Source organism: Hemiscyllium ocellatum, chromosome 8 (genome assembly GCF_020745735.1).
Source record: "Hemiscyllium ocellatum isolate sHemOce1 chromosome 8, sHemOce1.pat.X.cur, whole genome shotgun sequence".
Classification (NCBI taxonomy): Eukaryota; Metazoa; Chordata; class Chondrichthyes; order Orectolobiformes; family Hemiscylliidae; genus Hemiscyllium; species Hemiscyllium ocellatum.
The window spans coordinates 120,185,735-120,209,398 of NC_083408.1; positions in this window are offsets into that span (position 1 = coordinate 120,185,735).

Genomic DNA, 23,664 nt, shown 5'->3' on the forward strand with positions numbered 1-23,664 from the left:
AACAAGGGATTCCAATTCCTTATTAAACCACGGTTCCCTCACATGACCCTTTCCTCCCTGCCTGACAGGTACATACTTATCAAGGACACTCAATAGTTGCTCCTTGAACAAGCTCCACATATCGATTGCACCCTTCCCTAGAAGCCTACTTTTCCAATCCACGCATCCTAAGTCATGCCTCACCGCATCATAATTTCCCTGCCCCCAGCTATAACTCTTGCCCTGCAGTGCACACTTATCCCTTTCCATCACTATAGTAAAAGTCACCGAATTGTGGTCACTGTCCCCAAAGTGCTCACCTACGTCCAATTCTAACACCTGGCCTGGTTCATTACCTAGAACCAAATCCAGTATGGCCTCACCTCTTGTTGGCCTGTCTGCATATTGGGTCAGGAAACCCTCCTGCACACATTGGACAAACACTGACCCATCTAACGTACTTGAGCTATAGCTTTCCCAGTCAATATCTGGAAAGTTAAAGTCCCCCATAACAACCACCCTATTACTTTCACTCTTCTCCTGAATCATCCTCGCAATCCTTTCTTCTATGTCTCTAGGACTATTAGGAGGCTTGTAGAAACCTCCTAACAGGGTGACCTCACCTTTCCAATTTCTAACCTCAGACCAAACTACCTCAGATGTCGCGTCTTCATCCATCGTCCTTTCTACCGCTATAATACTATCCTTGACAAGCAATGCCACACCTCCCCCTCTTTTACCCCCACCTCTGACCCTACTAAAACATTTAAACCCTGGAACCTGCAACAGCCAATCCTGTCCCTGTTCTACCCATGTCTCCGTAATAGGCACAACATCGAAATCCCAGGTACCAACCCATGCTGCAAGTTCACCTACCTTATTTCGTATACTTCTCGCATTGAAGTATACACACTTCAAGCCACTTTCCTGTTTACAGGCACCCTCCTTCCAGATTGATGCCATGTTCCTAACCTCCCTACACTCCAGGTTCTGCACCCTAAAGCTACAGTCTAGGTTCCCATGCCCCTGCAGAGTTAGTTATTGAGAAAGGAGAAAGGTTACTCTATATGTCTCCTGTGGATTTCCATGACATTTTTCCGTTAGATAAACAGAACAGGGATGTGGTTTTTGTTCAAGGACTCAAAACTTCAGAATAAAGAAACTTTGGACCCTCTCCTTCCATCTCTGCTATGGTTCCTTTAGAAATGATCGAAAATCCAATGGATTGAAGACAGCTCAGGGAAAAAAAGAATTGGGACAGAGCATTATATTGATTGTAACAAGGTCAGCTAACTGGACCTCATGGAATATAGTGAGCAGCCAGAAATCGTGGTACATATTGGCACCAATGATATAGCCAGGAAAGGGATTGAGGATCTGAAAAGTGATTACAGAGAGTTAGGTTGGAAGCTGAAGAGCAGGACGGGTAGGGTAGTGATCTCGGGTTTGCTCCCGGTGCCACGAGATAGTGAGATGAGGAACAGTCAGCGAATGCAGTTTAACATGTGGCTGCGAGGCTGGTGCAGGAGAGAGGGCTTCATATACCTAGACCATTGAGATACCTTCTGGGGAAGGTGGGACCTGTACATGAAGGATGGGTTGCACCTGAACTGGAGAGGCACAAATGTCTGGGGTGGGAGATTTGCTCGTATGATTCGGGAGGTTTAAACTAATTTGGCAGGGGGTTGGGAATCAGAGCCACATGTCTGAGAGGGGGGCAGTTGTGGACAGGACAGTGACAGGATACATTGACTCTATCAGGAATGTTTCTCATGCGATGAAACAAAGGGATCGGTTAAAGTGTGTCTGCTTTAACACAAGGAGTGTCCAAAATAAGAGTGATGAACTTAGAGCATGGATCAGTACTTGGGCTATGATGTTGTGGCCATAACGGAGCCGTGGGTTTCACTGGGGCAGGAATGGTTGCTTGATGTTCCAGGGTTTAGAATGTTTTAAAGGTACAGGGAGAGTGGAAAAAGAGGAGGGGGTGTAGCATTGTTAATCAGAGAGTGCATCAGAGCTACAGAAACGAAGGTTGTTGAAGAAGGTTTGTCTACTGAGTCAGTATGGGTGGGAGTTAGGAACAGCAAGGAAACAGCCACCTCATTGGGGGTTTTCTAAAGACCACCTAATAGCAGTAGAGAGATTGAAGACCTCATAGGCAGGCAGATTCTGGAAAAATACAGAAGTAGCAGGGTTGTTGGTATGGGTGATTTCAACTTTCCCAATATCGACTGGAACCTCCTAAGTGCAGATGGTTTGGCTGGATCCATTTTTGTCTGGTGTTTTCAGGAGGGTTTCCTTACTCAGTACGTAGACAGACCGCCAAGGGGAGAGGCCATTTTGGATTTGGTGCTCGGCAATGAGCCAGGACAGGTGTCAGATCTCGCGGTGGGAGAGCACTTTGGTGACAGTGATCATAACTGCCTCACATTTAGCATAGCCTTGGAGAGGGAAAGAAGCAATTAGCAAGGGAAGATATTTAATTGGGGAAAAAGAAATTATGACGCTATCAGACAGGAGTTGGGAAGTACAGACTGGGAGCAATTGTTCCACAGAAAGGGCACAGCAGACATGTGGAGACTGTTTAAGGAACATTTATTGCGAGCCAAGCATAAATTTGTCCCTCTGAGAAAGACAAGGAGGGCTGAAATTAAGGAGCCTTGCTGTGGTTGTGTTCGCTGAGCTGGGAATTTGTGTTGCAGACGTTTCATCCCCTGTCTAGGTGACATCCTACTATCCTTAGTAGCCACACATGCAGATGACAAGCAACATGAGTTTGACTGGGACAACACTACTATTATAGGACAAGTCAAACAGAGAACAGCCAGGGAATTCCTAGAGGCATGGCACTCATCCATGGATTCAATCAATAAGCACATTGACCTGGACCCAATACACCGGCCACTGCAGCGGACAGTTGGAACTGACAACTGGAAGCGGCAGGTACATATCACTATAAATGCTGGAGGAAACATCACAAAAGCGCTTCACAGGAGGCTCCCAAGCACTGAGGATGTCACCTAGACAGGGGATGAAACGTTTGCAACACAAATTCCCAGCTCGGCGAACAGAACCACAACAACGAGCACACGAGCCCAAACCTTCTCACAAACTTTTAAGGAGCCTTAGATGACGAGAACAGAGGAGCTTCTCATCAAAAGAAAGAAGGCAGCTTATGTAAGGTGGAGGAAGCAAGGATCTGGAGGATTAAAGGTTTACTAGAAAGGAGCTCAAAAGTGAACTGAGGAGAGCCAGGAAAGAGTACGAAAGAGACGAGGCAAGAAGGATTAGGGAAAAACCAAAGGCGTTTTACTCATACATGAGGAATAAGAGAATGATCAGTGAGCAGGTAGGGCCGTTCAGGGAGAGCGAAGGGAACTTGTGCGTGGAGTGTGAGCAGAAAGGGAAGCCCTAAATGAGTTTTTTGCTTCGGTTTTCACCAAGGAAAGGGAAATTGTGAATGAAAACTTAGAGGAACTGGAATACAGTCTTGACCAGATCAAGATTGATGAAGTTGATGTGCTGGAAATTTTGGAAAACATTAAGATTGATAAGTCCCCAGGGCCAGACCAGATTTATCCTAGGCTGCTCTGGGAAGTGAGAAAGGAGGTTGCTAAGCTGCTGGTGAGGATATTTGCCTCCTCACTCTCCACGGGAGTCGTACCGGAGGATTGGAAGGAGGCGAATGTTGTTCCTCTTTTCAAGGAGGGTAATATGGAAATCCCTTGCAATTACAGAACAGTCAGTCTGTGGTCAGCAAGATTTAGGAAGGAATTCTGAGGGATAGGATTTACGACAATTTAGCAAAGCATAGTGTGATTAAAGGCAGTCAGCATGGGTTTGTGAGGGGCAGGTCATGCCTCACAAATCTTATTGAGTTTTTTGAGGAGGTGTCAAGACAGGTCGACAACGGTTGAGCAGTGGATGTGGTGTATATGGATTTCAGCAAGGCATTTGATAGGGTTCCCCATGGTAGGCTCATTCATAAAGTCAGGAATTATGGGATACAGGGAGATTTGGCTATCTGGATTCAGAATTGGCTGGCTGACAGAAGGCAGAGAGTGGTTTGATTGGGGCTGTTAATCTGGTCCAATCAGGGAGTTGTGGATGATATATAAAAATGATAAGGGAGGTGGGAGGGATGGGGGCTTGCTAGGTCTGTATTGTATGCACTTTTTTATGTAAATGGATTGTCCTTTTATGTACAAATGTCATCGTCACTGTCTTTTATATGTGGAACTGGGATTTGAGGTTTGTCCTCATCTCCCTGTAAACTGGTTGAACGGTAGGGTTTGGGGCCTGGCTTTTCTGCTCCCCTCCCTTGTAAAATTGCTGTTGTATACAGCTCTAAATGTCAAGTTTTCCTTTTTGTAAACTGTTTTGTAATTTATTAATAAAATTAAACAGAGGATTCCCAAAAAAAAAATGATAAGGGCTCCCAGCCGAACTGTTTGTTCTGTGCTACTGTGGAGTCCGTGGACCACGTGAATATTGGGTGTGGGCGTTTGCACTGCCTTTTTGATTTCCTCAAAAACCTCCTCCTCTGCTTTTGGTTGCACTTCAGTCCCACGCTCCTGATCTTCGGGCACCCGGTACGGAGGAGGGAGGGCAGGTCTGAAGACCTCCTCGTGGGTCTGCTCCTGGGCCTGGCCAAACTGGCCATAAACAGGTCCAGGCAGCGGGCCGTGGAGGGGGTCGTTAGGGCTGACTACCTGCCCCTCTTCCACGGTTACGTTAGAGCCCGGGTGTCCTTGGAGAAGGAGCACACTGTGTCCACCAACACCCAGGAGTTGTTCAGGGAGAGGTGAGCGCCGCAGGGAGTGGAGTGCATTGTTTCCCCCTCCAACTCTATTTTGATTTAGTCTATGCCCTCTCCTTCACTGTTTGATCACACAGCATTGCCCTTTGATGTGAAGGGCACTGCTTGTCACTGGCCACTTGGTGTTTCCTTTCTTCCTGGTGGTGGAAACTGAATAAAGATTTATACACCTTGTGTCTCTCATTGTGTCTCACACTTGCACACACACAACATGGGTGCTGGGGAAAATAAGCACTACTCGATCAGGTTTCCCCTCTGTCTCCTTCTCTCCAGAGAGGAAAGTCCGAGCTTATTCAACCTTTCTTCATAAGACAAGCCCTCCTTCGAGGCAGCATCTGGTAAACCTTCTTTGCACCCTCTCCAGACACAATATTCCAAGTGTGGTCTCACCAGGGACTTGCAGAGCTGTAGCAAAACCTCGCGGCTCTTAAACTCGATCTCCATGTTAATGAAAGCCAAAACACCACATGTTTTCTTAACAACCTTATCCACTTGGTGGCAACCTTGAGGGATCTATGTACTTGCCCACCCAGATCCCTCTGTTCCTCCACACTGCCAAGAATCCTGTCTTTAATCCTATATTCAGCATTCAAGTTCGACCTTCCAAAATGCATCATTTCTCATTTATCCAGGTTGAACTCCATCTGCCCTTTCTCAGCCCAGCTCTGCATCCTGTCTATGTCGCACTGCAGCCTGCAGTAGCGCTCTATACTATCAACGACACCTCCAACCTTTTTTGTCATCTGCAAATTTACTCACCCACCCCTCAACCTCCTCATCCAAGTCATTTATAAAAACTCAAAAGAGCAGAGGCCCAAGAACAGAGCCCTGCGGGACCCCACTCAACACTTCTCCAGGCAGAATACTTTCCATCTACAACCACTCTTTGCCTTCTGTCAGCCAACCAATTCTGAATCCAGATAGCCAAATCTTCCTGTATCCCATACTTCCTGACTTTATGAATGAGCCTACCTTGCTGAAATCCATATACACCACATCCACTGCTCTACCGTCGTTGACCTGTCTTGTCACCTCCTCAAAGAACTCAATAAGATTAGTGAGGCATGACCTGCCTCTCACAAAGCCATGCTGACTGCCTTTAATCACGCTATGCTTTACCAAATAGTCATAAATCCTATCCCTCAGAATTCTTTCCAAAGCCTTGCTGACCACAGACGTAAGACTGACTGGTCTGTAAATGTCCGCTTGAAAAGTGGAACAATATTCGCCTCCTTCCAATCCTTCAGTACGACTCCTGTGGAGAGTGAGGAGGCAAATACTCTCACCAGCAGCTTAGCAATCTCCTTTCTCGCTTCCCGGAGCAGCCTAAGATAAATCTGTTCTTGCCCTGGGGACTTATCAGTCTTAATGTTTTCCAAACTTTCCAGCACATCAATCTTGATCTCCTCAAAGTTCTCATTCACAACAAGATCCCTTTCCTCTGTGAAAACCGAAGCAAGAAACTCGTTTAGGGCTTCGCCTATCTACTCAGACTCCACACACAAGTTCCCTCCGCTATCCCTGATCGGCCCGACCTTCTCCCTGATCATTCTCTTATTCCTCACGTATGAGTAAAATGCCTTTGGGTTGTCCCTAATCCTTCCTTCCAAGCCTTTTTCATGTCCCCTCCTGGCTCTCTTCAGTCCATTTCTGAGTTCCTTTGTCGCAAGCCTGTAATCCTGTAATATATATTAGAACATAGAACATTACAGTGCAGTACAGGCCCTTCGGCCCTCAATATTACGCCAGCCAGTGAAATTAAGCTCCTTGAAAGCAGAGTCACAGGCAGACAGGATAGTGAGGAAAGCTTTTGGTATGCATTTCTTTACTGATCAGTGCACTGAGTATTGGGGTTTGGATGTCATATTGAGGCTGTACAGGACATTGGTGAGGCCACTTTTGGATTACTGCATTCATTTCTGGTCTCCTTTCCATAGGAAGGATGCTGTGAAACTTGAAAGGATTCAGAAAAGAATGACAAGAATGTTGCCAGGGTTGGTGGGTTTGAGTTATAGAAAGAGGCTGATTAGACTAGTGCTGTTTTCCCTGGAGGGTTGGAGGCTGAGGGGTGACCTGACAGAGGTTTATAAAATCATGTGGGGCATGGATAGGATAAATAGACAAAGTATTTTCCCTGGGGCAGGGGAGTCCAAAACTAGAGAGAATAGATTAAAGGTGAGAGGGGAAAGATTTAACAGGGACTGAAAAGGCAACTTTTTCACAGAAAAGGAGGTGTGGAGGTGGTGGAGGTTGGTACAATTGCAACATTGGATGGGTAAAACAATAGGAAGTGTTAAGAGGGATATAGGCCAAATACCGGCAATTGGAACTCGATTAATTTAAGATATTTGGTCAGCTTGGACGAGTTGAACTGAAGGGTCTGTTTCTGTGTTGTACAACTCTATAGCTAATTACCCAAATTAAAGTGTTACATGCCCTCTAGTTCCTGACCATTGAAAGGATTGGGATAGTCATATTTGTTAGGCTGGAGGAAGGCAGGACTGGGGGTATTACCATATCTCCATCAGTTTTTATTAAGAAGACAAGACACTGAACAATCCTTTGCTCAGACCTATTCCTAGTGCAGTGTTAGCTTTGAATCGATGGTCACACCTCTGCTTTGCCTTAAGGAAATGCTGCACTTTCAGAGATGTCATCTAAATGTTGATTGGATGTTAAAGATACTACTATATTATTTAACAGCAACAGTAGAATTCTGCCAGTGTCCCAGCTGGTGGTGTGTGTATGGAATGAGCTGACAGAGGAAACGGTGGAGGCTGGTACAATTATAACATTTAAAGGCATCTGGATGGGTATATGAATAGTAAGAATTTAGAGAAATATGGGCCATATGTTGGCAAATGGGACAAGATTTCTTGAGGATATCTGGTTGGCACGGACGAGTTGGACTGAGGGGTGCGTTTCCGTGCTGTACAGCTTCGATGACTCTGTGACCTGCTGAACTTTTCCATCAATTTCTGACGTTGTTATTTCACACACCAGCTCTTCAGTGACATATTTAACTGCACTATCTTCCTAATTGTGAGATTACAGCCCTCAAGGTCCTGCTTTTCAATTTCCTGATTAACTCCTTGAACTCCCTTTGCAGAACCTCATCAATCTTCCACCTTATGTCATTTGTACCGATGTGTCCTACTTCCTTGCAGCACAGAGATTGTGAACTATGTCAACATCAGTTTGTGCTGAGTATTTATCTTAACCTAACCTGCACCCCCTCAATTTAGTGCTGCCCATGTGCTTGTCCTTAAATGTCCCTCATGTCTCTGACTCTACCACCATCGCTGGCAGTGCATTCCCCTTACCCACCCCTCTCTGTGTAAAGACCCTCCCTCTGACATCTCCCCTATACCTCCCTCCAATCACCTTAAAATTATAACACCTCATGACAGCCATTTCTGCCCCTGGGGAAAAGTCTCTGGCTATCTACTCTGTCTATGCCTCTCATTACCGTGTACACCTCTATCAAGTCACCTCTCTTCGTTCTTCTGTCCAATGTGAAAAGTCCGAGCTCATTCAACCTCTCTCCATCAGACTGCCCTCCAATCCAGGCAGCATCCTGCTAAATCTCCCCTACACCCTCTCTAAAACATCTACATCCTTCCTACAATGAGTCGAACAGAACTGGAGTCAAGATTAGAGTGGTGCTGGAAAAGCACAGCAGGTCAGGCAGCATTCAGGGAGCAGGAAAATCAACGTTTCAGGCAAAATGCATTCATCAGGAAGGGCTTATTTCCGAAACATCGATTTTCCTGCTCCTTGGATACTGTCTGACCTGCTGTACATTTCCAACACTACTCTAATCTCCAGCATCTGCAGTACCCACCTCTGACCAGAACTGGAAACAATATTCCAAGTGTGGAGTAACCAGGTTTTATAGAGCTGGAACAAAACCTTGCGGCTCTTTTCCCAGCCCAACCCTGCATCCTGTCAATATCTTGTTGTAGCCTGCAACAGCCCTCGACACTATATACAACACCACCGACCTTTGTGTCGTCGGCAAACTTACTAACCCACCCTTCCACTTCTTCACCCAAGTCATTTATAAAAACTAAAAGAGCAGAAGCCCAAGAACAGATCCCTTCAGGACCCCACTGGTCACCAACCTCCAGGCGGAACACTTTCCACCCACTACCACTAGCTGTCTTCGTTTGGCCAACCAATACTGTATCCAAACAGCCACATTTAGCTGTATCCCATACCTCCTAACTTCCTGAACGAGCATACTGTGGGGAACCTTATCAAATGCCTTTGAAATCCATATATACCACATCCACTGCTCTACCTTATCAACTTGTCTCGTCACCTCCTCAAAGAACACAATAAGGCTGGTACGGCATGGCCTGCCCCTCACAAAGCCAAGCTAACTATCTTTAATCAAGCTATACTTTTCCAAATATCTATCAGGATCCTTTCCAGTACCTTGCTTACAACAAATGTAAGACTGACTGGTCTGTAATTCCCAGAGATTTCCCTATTCCCTTTTTTGAAGAGAGGAACCACATTCACTTCCCTTCAATCATCCGGTACTACTCCCGTGGAGAGTGGGGATGCAAAGATCTTCACCAGAGGTGCAGCAAACTCATTCCTCACTTCTAGTAGTAACTTTGGATATATATGGTCTGGCCCTGGAGACTTATCTATCTTGATAAACATTTTGAATAGATTAGTTCCTCAGTACGAGAGTATTAGGAGATTCCAATAGTCTGATGTTTGATTCCTTCTCTGTCCTGATATATCTATTTCCAAAAAATTAGTGTGTGTACTATCTACAAGATACACTGCAGAAATTCACCAAAGGTCCTCGGACAGCACCTTCCAAACCCATGACTACTTCCATCTAGAAGGTCAAGGGCAGCAGAGATATAGGAACACCACCACCTTCAAGTTCCCCTCCAAGCCACTCATCATCCTCACTTGGAAATATATCACTGTTTCTTCACAGTCGCTGGGTCATAAACCGGATTATTAATTGTACATAATTTATTCTTCATTTGTGGGATATGGGTGTTGCTAGTTGCCCGGCATTTATTGCCCATCTCTAGTTACCCCTTGAGTGGGTGGAGGTGGGCTGCCTTCTTGAACTGCTGATGTTCATGTGCTGTAGTTGACCCACAATGTCCTTAGGGAGGGCTGAAATCCTGGAATTGCCTCTGTAACGGCATCATGGTCAACTACAGCAGTTCAAGAAGGCAGCTCACCTCCACCCACTCAAGGGATAACTAAGGATGGGCAATAAATGCTGAGCAGCTAGCAACACCCATATCCCACAAATGAATAAACATTATGTACAATTAATAATCTGGTAAAAGCTACAACATCCACAAAACAACATCAACAGATTCTGAGGGTATTTCATTATTCAGTTGATGGAACAGAACAGATGACTACAAAACATAGGATGAGAAATATTACATAATAAAACAGTCCAGTTAAAAACGAATTACATTTACCAGGAACTCCAACAGCTGCAAGAAGAGGATAGTAAATACGTTCAATCTGATGGATTACTGGAAATCCCATTTCTGTGAGAAGCAGTGATGTTTGTTGATGTGGAACCTAGAATTCCAGCAGGTACTGAGTGGATCCATTGCAATAAGCCCAAATATGTGCAAGTGACAAATCTTCACTGATGCAGCTTTAGCCCAGATTATAACGATTAATCACGCTCACTGAACAAACAGATGTTATCAACAGCTGTGCCCTTGCAAATTAACCCATAATAATGAAAAGCTGCCTTTATGGATATTAAATTACATTAACGTGTTCACTCCTGTGGTTTCAGTCACACATATTAATGATTTTTCTGGAGTATACACTGAACCCATGGAATCAAACAAATTTATTTCACACAGTTGATGTAGTTTTCAGTGAAAATATGAAGTTTTAGGATCTGATATGAGAACAATTAAAGACCATGTTCAGGGTTCTAGCCTAGAAATGAATGTGGATGATATGAATGGATGGCCACAGACCATATCACGTTCTCATTTCTCTCTTACTATTTTACCACGTAAGGTCTTTGTGTCATATGCAAACATTGCAACTATGCCCTCAGTTTTTTTTAAATTGACTCATGGGATGTGGGCATCTCTGGCTGGCCCAGCATTTATTGCCCATCTTAATCGCTCAGAGGACAGTTCAGAGTCAACCACGTTGTTGTGGGTCTGGAGTTACATATAGGCCAGGCCATTTCTCACAACTGTTCTTATTTCATCTTTTATTAAAAGTGCAAGCCAAACCAGCTTTTCCAGATGAAGACTGTCCCATCGGAACAGGTCCCTTCTTCCCCAGTACTGGTGCCAATGTCCCATGAATTCAAATCCATTTCTCTGACACCAATCTTTGAGCAACACATTTACCTGCTTAATCTTATTGATTCTGTGCCAATTAGCTCATGTTTCAGGTGGTAATCTAAAGATTATTATCTTTTTGGTTCTGCATCTTCACAAACACCTTCCATCCTACCCTTAAGTTGACATGGACCATCTCACCACCTCCCTACCCTTCCTGGAGCTCTGTGTCTCCATTTCTGGCAAGTGACTCAACACAGTCATCTACTTCAAACCCATCGACTCCCACAGCTACATGGACTGCCCTCCCTCCCACCCTGCCCCCTGTAAAAACACTATCTCGTATTCTCAATGTCTCCACCTCCGCCGCATCTACTCCCAAGAGGACCAATTGCACCATAGAACATACTAGATGGCTTCCTTCTTCAAAGACCACAATATCTCTTCCCACATGGTCAACGATGCTCTCCAGTGCATCTCCTCCACTTCCTGCACCTCTGCCCTTGAACCCCATCCCTCCAAAGACAGAATCCCCCGGTCCTTAACTCCAGCTCCACCAACCTCCAGATACAATGGATTGTCCTCTACTATTTTCGTCACCTCCACCAAGGATATATTTGCCTCCCCACCCCTACCTGTGTTCCGCAGAGTCCATTCCCTCTGTAACACGCTTGTTAGGTCCAGACCACCTACCAACCCACCCTCCACTCCGGGCATCTTTGCTTGCCACCACAAACTGTGCAAAACCTGCGCCCACAACTTCCCCCTTACCTTCATCCAAGGCTCCAAAGGATCCTTCCATACCCAGCAGAGATTTTCCTGCCCCTCCACACACATTAGCTATTGTGCCCATTGCTCTTAATGTGGTCTCCTCTGCATTGGAGAAACAGGACACCAACTTGCGAAATGTTTCAGACACACACTAAATAACCCCATCAACCCCGTCCCATTCCACCAAGGATATGCAAGCCCTGGGCCTCCTCCATCGGCAAACTGTTACTACCCAACACCTGGAGGAAGAACGCCTCATCTTTCACCTTGGGACCCTCCAACCACACTAATGCCAATTTCACCAGTTTCCTCATTTCTCTTTGTCACACTTTATCCGAGCTCCAACCCTCCAACTCAGCACCGCCCTCTTGAACTGTCCTACCTGTCCAACTTCCTTCCCACCTACACGCTCCACCCTCCGGTCTGACCTATCACCATCATTCATCCACATACATCTACCTATCACATTCCCAGCTACCGTCTCCCCAGCCCCACCTCCTTCCCATTTATCTCTCAGCCCCTTGGACCTCCCCCCAACTTATAATTTCTTGATGTAGGCCTTATGCTTGAAACGTAAACTCTCCTGCTCCTCGGATGCTGCCTGATCTGTGTACTATTACAGCACCACACTGAGTTTTGTCTCTGATCTTCAGCATCTGCAGTCCTCACTTTCTCCTCAATATATAGATAAACCAACTAAAGGGAAGGCCACATTGGATTTGGCACTTACTTACAGATTAGATTACTTACAGTGTGAAAACGGGCCCTTTGACCCAACAAGCCCACACCGACGCGCAAGCCACCCAGACCCATTCCCCTACATTTACCTCTGCCCCTAACACTATGGGCAATTTAGCCTGGCCAGTTCACCTAACATGCATATTCAAGGTTTGTGCAAAGATTTGTAGCTCGGGTGCTCGTTGTTGTGGTTCTGTTCGCCGAGCTGGAAGTTTTTGTTGCAAACATTTCGTCCCCTGGCTAGGAGACATCATCAGTGCTCTGGAGCCTCCTGCGAAGCGCTTCTTTGATGTTTCTTCCGGTATTTATAGTGGTCTGTCCTTGCCGCTTCCGGGTGTCAGTTTCAGCTGTCCGCTGTAGTGGTTGCCGATGCCGAAAGAATCAAATCCTTCCACAATGTGTCAGGTACAGACCACCAGTCAATAATCCACAAGCCAGGGAAACAGCCAAGCAGAACGGATTCAGGATGATCCAGGTAATGATCACAGACGCTCACAACTGACTGCACAAATACAAACAAGAAATTGTGCGCCAAAAGTCGTTAATTTCAAAAACCACTAATCATGAATGGACCCGGACCATAGAACAGGCTGTCACTATAGGACAGAACAGGACAACACACCGCAAAAAAACGGCACTAAAAGAAAAAATGGCCGAATTAACACACAAAAAAGAGGACACTACAACACACACCTGGGTTAAAAACCTCTCCCACAGACAGCTCACAGACATGGAAAGAACTATACTGGCCAAGGGACTCAACTACAACCACAGGGATGCCAAGACAGCAGACTTCCTAGCAGCAGTAGAATGCACACTCAGGAACAATGGACTGACAGAAGAGACACAACAAACAGTGAGACAAACGGTCGTACCTATGATGATAAGAAAAAGACAAACACATAACCTCAACACCAAGGAGAGGGAAGCACTGAAAGCACTAAGAAACGATAAGAACATAATCATACTACCAGCAGATAAAGGCAGAATGACGGTCATCCTAGATAAATCAGAGTACACTCAAAAAAGCACAACAACTACTCGCAGATACCAACACCTACCAAATGAAGGATTCTGACCCCACACCACAACTCACCAGTAGAATAAATAACACACTAAGGAATCTACAAAAAAAACGGACAGATAACCAAAGCTGACCTACAAAGAATGAAACCGGAAAGCAACAACACCCCCAAATTCTATGGACTACCCAAAGTACACAAACCAGACATCCCACTCAGACCCATAGTATCACTACCAGGGACACCAGCATACAAACTGGCCAAAGAACTACAACAGAAACTGAAACACCTGGTCAGCGGATCCAAACACTCCATACAATCAACACAGGAATTCTTGGACGCCATCAGGAATACACACATAGACAAAGAAGAAATCATGATCTCATTCGACGTGACGGCACTGTTCACTTCGATTGACAAAACCCTAGCCAGAGAAACAATAGCCAACCTACTGGATATACAGAACAGAAAACAGGAGGCGGAACCTATCAACAAAGACGGCATACTTAAACTACTGGACTTATGCCTCACTACACACTTTACATTCAACAATCAGATATACGAACAAATCAACGGAACACCCATGGGATCACCAATCTCGGGACTCATAGCAGAGGCAGTTATGCAAAGGTTAGAACAAACAGCCCTACCACAAATTCAACCCAAACTCTGGGTCAGATATGTCGATGACACGTTTGTAATCATCAAAAACACGGAAATAGAAAAAACACACCGGATCATCAACGCCACACTCACAGGAATCCGATTCACGAGAGAAGAAGAAAAGGATAGCCAACTCCCATTCCTAGACGTGATAGTACAGAGAACACCTAACGGAGAATTCACCACAAGGGTACACAGGAAAACAACACACACAGACCAAGTCCTAAACTATGAAAGTAACCACCCCAACACACACAAACGAAGCTGCATCAGGACACTATTCAAAAGAGCCACAACACACTGCAGTACACCAGAACTGCGAAAAGAGGAACACCTATGCAAGGTATTTGCCAAAAATGGATACCCGCGCAACTTTATCAACAGATGCCTAAGAGATAGACCACGGAACGAGGACATGCCACAACCAAAAGGACTAGCCACACTACCATACATCTGGAGCGTTTCAGAACTGACAGCCAGACTACTGCGACCCTTAGGACTCATAACGGCACACAAACCAACAGCCACGCTCAGACAACAAAGGACCCGATACCCAACATGAGCAAAACTAATGTAGTTTACAAAATACCATGCAAGGACTGCACAAAACACTATATAGGACAAACAGGAAGACAGCTAACAATCCGCATACATGAACATCAACTAGCCATGAAACGACACGACCAGCTATCCCTAGTAGCCACACACTCAGACAACAAGCAACATGAATTTGACTGGGAAAACACTACTATCATAGGGCAAGCCAGACAGAGAACAGACAGGGAATTCCTAGAGGCATGGCATTCATCCACAAACTCCATCAACAAACACATCGACCTGGACCCAATATACCAACCACTACAGTGGACAGCTGAAACTGACACCCGGAAGCGGCAAGGACAGACCACTATAAATACCGGAAGAAACATCAAAGAAGCGCTTCGCAGGAGGCTCCAGAGCACTGATGATGTCTCCTAGCCAGGGGACGAAACGTTTGCAACAAAAACTTCCAGCTCGGCGAACCACAATAGCATGCGTATTTTTGAACTGTGGGAGGAAACCGGAGCACCCGGAGGAAACCCACGCAGCCTTGAGGGAGAATGTGCAAATTCCACACACAGTCACCTGAAGTGGGAATTGAACCCGGGTCTCTGGCGCTGTGAGGCACCAATGCCAACCACTGTGCCACCGTGTCACCCACTTGGCAATGAACCAAGCCAAGTGTCAGATATCTTGGTGGGAGAGCATTTTGGTGATAGAGATCACAAGTGTCTGACCTTTATTATTGGAGCGGGATAGGAGCAGAGAATATGGGAACGTACTTAATTGGAGGAGGTGTAATTATAATGCCATTGGACAGGAACTGTAGAGCTCAAATTGTGAACAGATATTCCCAGGGAAATGCACAACAGAAATGTGGAGGTTGTTTAGGAAGCACTTGCTGAGAGTGCTGGATGGGTTTTTCCCACTCAGGCAAAAAAGGGGTGGTAGGGTGAAGGAACCTTGGGTGACAAGGGATGTGGAACATCTAGTCAAGAGGGAGAAGGAAGTTTATGTAAGTTTGAGGAAGCAAGGATCTGACATGGGCCTAGAGAGTTACAAGGTAGCCAGGAAGGAACTGAAGACTGGACTTAGGAGACCTAGAAGGGGGCATGACAAAGCTTTAGCAGGTAGGATCAGCGGGTTGTGAGTTCATGGAATGCCCTGCCAATAGCAGTGGTGGACTCTCCCTCTTTATGGTCAGTTAAGCGGGCATTGGATAAGCATATGGAGGTTATTGGGCTAGTGTAGGTTAGGTACGCTTTGGTCGGTGCAACATCGAGGGCCGAAGGGCCTGTACTGCGCTGTATTTTTCTATGTTCTATGTTCTAAAACCCTAAGGCATTCTACAGTTACATGAGGAACAAGAGGATGACCAGAGTGAGGGTAAGGCCAATCAGGAAGAGTGGAGAGAACTTGTGCCTGGTGTCAGAGGAGATGGGGGGGTCCTTAATAAATAATTTGCTTCAGTATTCGCTACTGAAAGAGACCTTGACATTTGTGAGGCCAGTGTGTAACAGGTTGATGTTAAGAAGGAGGATGTGCTGGAAATTTTGAAAAACATAAGTTTAGAAAAGTCACCTGGGCCAGACGGATATAACCAAGGTTACTATAGGAAGTGAGGGAAGAGATTGCTGTACCTTTGGCAATGGACTTTGCATCCTCACTGTCCACAGGAGTAGTGCCAGATGATTGGACACTGGTAAATGTTATTCCTTACTTCAACAAAGGGAATAGGGATAATCCTAGGAATTACAGACCAGTTCAGTCTTACGTTGGTGATAAGAATTCTGAGAGACAGAATTTATGATTATTTGTAAAACCACAGTTTAATTTGAGATAGTCTGCATGGTTTTGTGAGGGACAGATCATGCTTCACAAACCTTATTGAATTCTATGAGGATGGACAAAACACATTGATGAAGGTAGAGCAGCGAATGTGGTGTATATGGATTTGAGCAAGGCGTTTGAAAAGGTTCCCCATGCTAGGCTTATTCAGACAATAAGGAGGCATGGGATACCAGGATATTTGGCTATCTGGATATCTGGATTCAGAACTAGAACATAGAACTTTACAGTGCAGTACAAGCCCCTTACCCCTCGATGTTACATCGACCTGTAAGACCAACCTGAAACCCATCTAATCTACACTATTCCATTATCATCCACATGATCATTTAAATGCCTATAACAGTGACAAGTCTACTATATTGCAGGCAGGGCATTCCGCGCCCTTACTACTCTCTGAATAAATAAGTCCACATCAACCTTTGAATAGCAGCCCACTCATACTTGTCCCTCTACTCCTGTAACCTATGGCTAAAGCACCTAACCTATACATCCCTGAATACAACGGGTAACTTAGCATGGCCAATCCACCTAATTTGCACATCTTTGAACTGTGGGAGGAAACCAGAGCACCCGGCAAAACCCCAGGCAGAAACAAGGAGAATGTGCAAATTGCATGTAGACAGTCGCCGGAGGGTAGAATCAAGCCCAGGGCTCAGGCGCTGTGAAACAGCAGTGCTAACCACTGAGCCACCATGCCATTCTTTTTTGGGCTGGCCTATAGAAGACAGAGGGTGGTAGTATTTGGAAAGTATTCAGCCTGGAGCTTGGCGACCAGTGATGTTCTGCAGGGCTCGGTTCCGGGACCTCTGCTCTTTGTGATTTTTATAAATGACTTGGATGAGGAACTGGAAGGCTGGCTTATTAATTTTGCCAATGGCACAGGGTTGGTGGAGTTGTGGATAGTGTGGAGGGCTGTTTTAGATTGCAATGAGACATTGACAGGACACAGAGCTGGGCTGAGAAGTAGCAAATGGAGTTCAACTGGAGAAGTGTGAGGTGATTCACTTTGGAAGGTCAAATTTGAATGCAACTTACAGAGTTGAAGGCAGGATTCTTGGTACTGCGGAGGAACAGAGGGATCTTGGGGTCCACATCCACAGATCCCTCAAAGATGTCACCCAAGTTGACGGGGTTGTTAAGAAGGCATATGGTGTGTTGGCTTTCATTAACTGGGGGTTGGGTTTAAGAGCTGTGAGGTTATGCTGTAGCTCTATAGAACCCTGGTTAGACTACACTTGGAATATTGTGTTCAGTTCTGGTCGCCTCATTATAGGAAGGATGTGGAAGCTTTAGAGAGGGTTCAGAGGAGATTTACCAGGATGCTGCCTGGACTGGAGGGCATGTCTTGTGAAGAAAGGTTGAGGGAGCTCGGGCCTTTCTCACTGGAGTGAAGTAGGATGAGAGGTGACTTGATAGAGGTGTACAGGATAATGAGAGCAGTGGGTACATGGAATGCTCTGCCAGCAGTGCTAGTAGAGTCAGATACATTAGGGACATTTAAGTGAATCTCGGATTGGTGCATGGATGACAGTAAAATGAAGGATATGTAGGTTAGTTTGATCTTAGAGTAGGATAAAAGGTCGGTACGACATTGAGGATTGAAGGGCCTGTGTTTTTCTATGTTCTATGTTTTATGCTTTATGTTCTGACATCAAATCACTTAATAACGATCATATGACAATGGAATAGATCACTCAGCCTGTTGAATCTGCTCTGCCATTCAATTAGGTCATGGTTGATCTGTAAGCCTCAAATTGACTTTTCTACCTTTTCACCAAAGCACTTGTTTCCCTGAAGGATGAAGCATCTCCTACTGCAGCCCTGAATATAATTCATGACCCAGTCTGGACAGCCTTCTGCAATCACTACTCTCTGAGAGAAGAAATTCCTCCTCATCTCTCTCTTAAATGTGTGACTTCTTACTGTCATATGATGTCTTCTGAGCCTAATATCCTCCACAAGGGCAACACAACCTTTCTGCATCTACTCTGTCCACGTGAACTCCTGGTCGCTGGGACACGATTCACATCTCTGCACGAGGTGTCGTGGTGTGCAATAGTCTAGACTCCGTGTCAGCATCACTTGATCAGTCAGTTTGTGCGCTTTCTGCTGAAAAGCTTCATGAAAGATATTGTGAAATGTTTGTGCTTGTGGACTTGGAAAAACTCCATTAAATGTCTCCACAGCCCAAGGATAAGACGCTGGGAGCAATCTGTTAATTTAAGAACTTAGAGTTTCACTGGAATTGACTAACAGTAAAAGTATAGTCTTGAAGGGCAGTTTGAAACTTGGGTTTGTTGTTTGTATTAAGAACTTTTTTTAATTTGAAAAACATGTTTAGATGTTAAAGAATATCTGTAGACTCATGGAAATCAGTTTCAGTGACTAATCACCATGGTAACCACCTGTAAATAAATACCAGTGCAGGGGCTTGGACGTGGTCAGTCAGCTGATCAAGGTGGTCAGTCAGGAAACTCTGCACATAGTGGGTGAGGGAGAAAAAGGTGGATGGCACATTCTTACCGTTGGTGCATGTGTGGAGATGTCCTGAGGGAGTGAGTAGGCTGTGCATAAGAGATTCAGGGTGAGTTAAGGTCAGATGTTCGCAAGGATGAGAGTGAGGGGGAAGATGTTGCAGGAAATGTGCAAGCAGCAGCTGAGTTTAATCAAACCCGGAAGACTACAGCTAAAGTAAGACAGTTTGTTTTAAAATTACTTACCGGTAGCGGGCAGCGGTGTTTTTTTATTTTTCACAGAAAGAGCGGGAGCAGCGGGGAGAGTGACGATGACCAGAGGGGCAGCCGGGAAGGAAAGCAGTGAGTATATAAATCAGGAAGGTGGTTAAACCCGAGACTCTACAGTTGTGTCTCCCACCCGCCCATCTCCTCTAACCTAGTTAATAAGGACTCTAGTTTGTTAAGGTAAGTATTTTCTATTTCTTTATCAGTGACTGGTTAAAAATTTACTTTTTTGGTTTACCTATTAATTGGTTTTTAGAAAAAGACTATAGCAGAGAGATATCAGAAAGTATTTTAACTCAAACCTGTACAAAGTAATAAAGTAATTAACTAAGCAGAGATGGCTGGGCAGGTGATGTGCTGTAGCTGTATGATGTGGGAGCGGGCTGATCCCATTGTGAATGGCAGTGACCACATCTGCAGCAAGTGTTGGTTGCTGGACGAACTCTGGATCAGAGTTGATGATCTGGAATCTGAGCTTCAAACACTGCGGCACATCCAGGAGGGGGAGAGTTACCTGGACGTTTTGTTTCAGGAGGCAGTCACACCTGGGAGATTAAGTAATTCACATTCAGTTAGTGATCAGGCACATCAGAGTGTGACTGTAAGTGAGGCAGGTAGGGGGAACCTGAGTTCAGGAGTGCAGGAGCCTCAGCCTTTGACCTTGTCCAACAGGTATGAGATTCTTGCTCCCTGCACGGACGAGGAAAAGGGCTCTGGACAGGATGAGCCAGCTGACCACGGCACCATGGTGCAGAAGGCCATTCAAGAGGGGGGAGCAAAAAGACAAGTAGTTGTTATAGGGGATTCTATAATTAGGGGGACAGATAGTATCCTTTGCAAGTCGGATCGGGAGTCTCGCATGGTGTGTTGCCTGCCTAGTGCCAGGGTGCGGGACATCTCCGACCGGCTTGAAAGGTTATTGTAGCAGGAGGGGGAGGATCCAGTTGTTGTGGTCTACGTTGGGACTAACAACATAGGCAAAGCTAGGGTGGAGGACCTGTTTGGGGATTATCAAGCACAAGGAAGGAAATTGAAGTACAGGTCCTCAAGGGTCATAATCTCTGGATTACTGCCCAAACCATGTGCCAATTGGCATAGGGATAAGAAAATTAGGGTGGTAAACACGTGGCTAAGGGATTGGTGTGGGAAAGAGGGATTCCACTTCATGGGGCATTGGCATCAGTTTTGGAACCGGGGGGGATCTGTACCATTGGGATGGTCTCCACCTGAACCGATCAGGTACCAATGTTCTAGAGAAGAGGATAAATAGGGTGGTCAGTAGGACGTTAAACTTCTGAGTTGGGGGGAAGGGAAAGTGAAAGCGACAGGGAGTATGCAGTTAAATGGAAAGATAAGCAACAGGATAGCATGTTTGAGGCGGACTTAAACTCGAGGCAGACTGGGACTGCAGCAAAAAGGAAAGATAACTTAGGATATCTTATGACTTCCAATATCTCTAATGACAAGAAAGTTAGCATTAAGGCACTTTACCTGAATGCTCGTAGCATTTGTATCAAAGCAGATGAACTAATGGCACAGATCATCGTGAATGATTGTGATGTGGTAGGCATCACAGAGACGTGGTTACGGGGGGGGGGGCCCAGGACTGGCAGTTAAACATCCAAGGATTTTCAACTTATCAAAAAGACAGGGAGGTGGTCAGAGGGGGTGGGGTTGCCTTGTTAGTTAAGAACAAAATTAAATCTATGGCACTGAATGACATAGCGTCGGATGATGTGGAGTCTGTGTGGGTGGAATTGAGGAATCACAAAGGCAGAAAAACCATAATTGGAGTTGTGTATAGACCTCCTAACAGTGGTCAGAACCAGGGACGCGACATGTACCGGGAAATAGAGAAGGCATGTCAGAAAGGCAAGGTCACAGTGATCATGGGAGACTTCAATATGCAGGTGGACTGGGTAAATAATGTTGCCAGTGGATCCAAAGAAAGGGAATTCATGGAATGCTTACAGGATGGCTTTTTGGAACAGCTTGTCATGGAGCCCACAAGGGAGCAGGTTATTCTGGACCTAGTGCTATGTAATGAACCAGACATTTAAAAAAATCCTAAAGTAAGGGAATATTTAGGAAGCAGCGATCATAATATGGTAGAGTTCAGTCTGCAGTTTGAAAGAGAGAAGGCAAAATCGGATGTAATGGTGTTACAGTTAAATAAAGGGAATTATGAGGGCATGAAAGAGGAACTGACGAAAATAGACTGGAAGCAGAGCCTAGCGGGGAAGACAGTACAGCAAAAATGGCAGGAGTTTGTGGGTATAATTGAGGAGACTGTACAGAGGTTCATCCCCAAGAAAAGAAAGATTATCCAGGGAGGGATTAGACAGCCATGGCTGACAAAGGAAGTCAGGAAATGTATTAAAGAAAAAGAGAGATCCTATAAAGTGGGCAAGAGCAGTGGGAAATCAGAAGATTGGGAAGGCTACAAAAACAAACAGAGGATAACAAAGAGAGAAATAAGGAAGGAGGGGATCAAATATGAAGGTAGGCTAGCCAGTAATATTAGAAATGATAGTAAAAGTGTCTTTCAATACATAAGAAACAAACGACAGGCAAAAGTAGACATTGGGCCACTTCAAACTGATGCTGGAAGCCTAGTGATGGGAGATAAGGAAATAGCAGGAGAACTTAACAAGTACTTTGCGTCAGTCTTCACAGTGGAAGACATGAGTAATATCCCAACAATTAAAGGGAGTCAGGGGCTGAGTTGAGTATGGTTGCCATTACAAAAGAGAAAGTGTGAGAAAAGCTAAAAGGTCTTAAAATTGATAAATCTCCTGGCCCCGATGGGATACATCCTAGATAAGGGAGGTGGCTGAGGAAATAGCGGAGGCATTGGTTGAGATCTTTCAAGAGTCACTGGAGTCAGGGAAAGTCCTGGATGATTGAAAGATCGCTGTTGTAACCCCCTTGTTCAAGAAAGGATCAAGACAAAAGATGGAAAATTATAGGGCAATTAGCTTAACCTCAGTTGTTGGTAAAATTCTAGAATCCATCATTAAGGATGAGGTTTCTAAATTCTTGGAAGAGCAGAGTGGGATTAGAACAAGTCAACATGGATTTAGTAAGGGGAGGTCGTGCCTGACAAATCTGTTGGAATTCTTTGAAGAGGTGACAAGTAGGTTAGACCAGGGAAACCCAGTGGATGTGGTATATCTAGACTTCCAAAAGGCCTTTGATAAGGTGCCACACGGGAGGCTGCTGAGCAAGGTGAGGGCCCATGGTGTTCGAGGTGAGCTACTGGGATGGCTTGAGGATTGCTCTGCTAGGAGGCGCCCAGTCTCCGCAATGTAGAGGAGACCGCATCGGGAGCAACGGATGCAATAAATGATATTAGTGGATGTGCAGGTAAAACATTGATGAATGTGGAAGGCTCCTTTAGGGTCTTGGATAGAGGTGATGGAGGAGGTGTGGGCACAAGTTTTACAGTTCCTGCGGTGGCAGGGGAAAGTGCCAAGATGGGAGAGTGGGTTGTAGGGGGGTGTGGACCTGACCAGGTAGTCACGGAGGGAACGGTCTTTGCAGAAGGCGGAAAGGGGTGGGGAGGGAAATATATCCCTGGTGTTGGGGTCTTTTTGGAGGTGGTGGAAATGTCGGCAGATGATTTGGTTTATGCGAAGGTTTGTAGGGTGGAAGGTGAGCACCAAGGGCGTTCTGTCCTTGTTACGGTTGGAGGGGTGGGGTCTGAGGGCACCGGTGCGGGATGTGGACGAGATGCGTTGGAGGGCATCTTACAATTCGTGGGAAGGGAAATTGCGGTCTCTAAAGAAGGAGGCCATCTGGTGTGTTCCATGGTGCAACTGGTCCTCCTGGGAGCAGATATGGCGGAGGCGGAAGAATTGGGAATACAGGATGGCATTTTTGCAGGAGATAGGGTGGGAAGAGGTGTAATCCAGGTAGCTGTGGGAGTCGGTGGTTTGTAAAAAAATGTCAGTGTCAAGTCGGTCATCATTAATGGAGATGGAGAGGTCCAGGAAGGGGAGGGAGGTGTCAGAGATGGTCCAGGTAAATTTAAGTTCAGGGTGTAATGTGTTGGTGAATTTGATGAATTGCTCATCCTCCTCGTGGGAGCACGAGGTGGCACCAATGCAGTCATCAATGTAGCAGAGGAAGAGGTGGGGAGTGGTGCCAGTGTAATTACGGAAGATCAACTGTTCTACGTAGCCAACAAAGAGACAGGCATAGCTGGGGCCCATACGTGTGCCCAT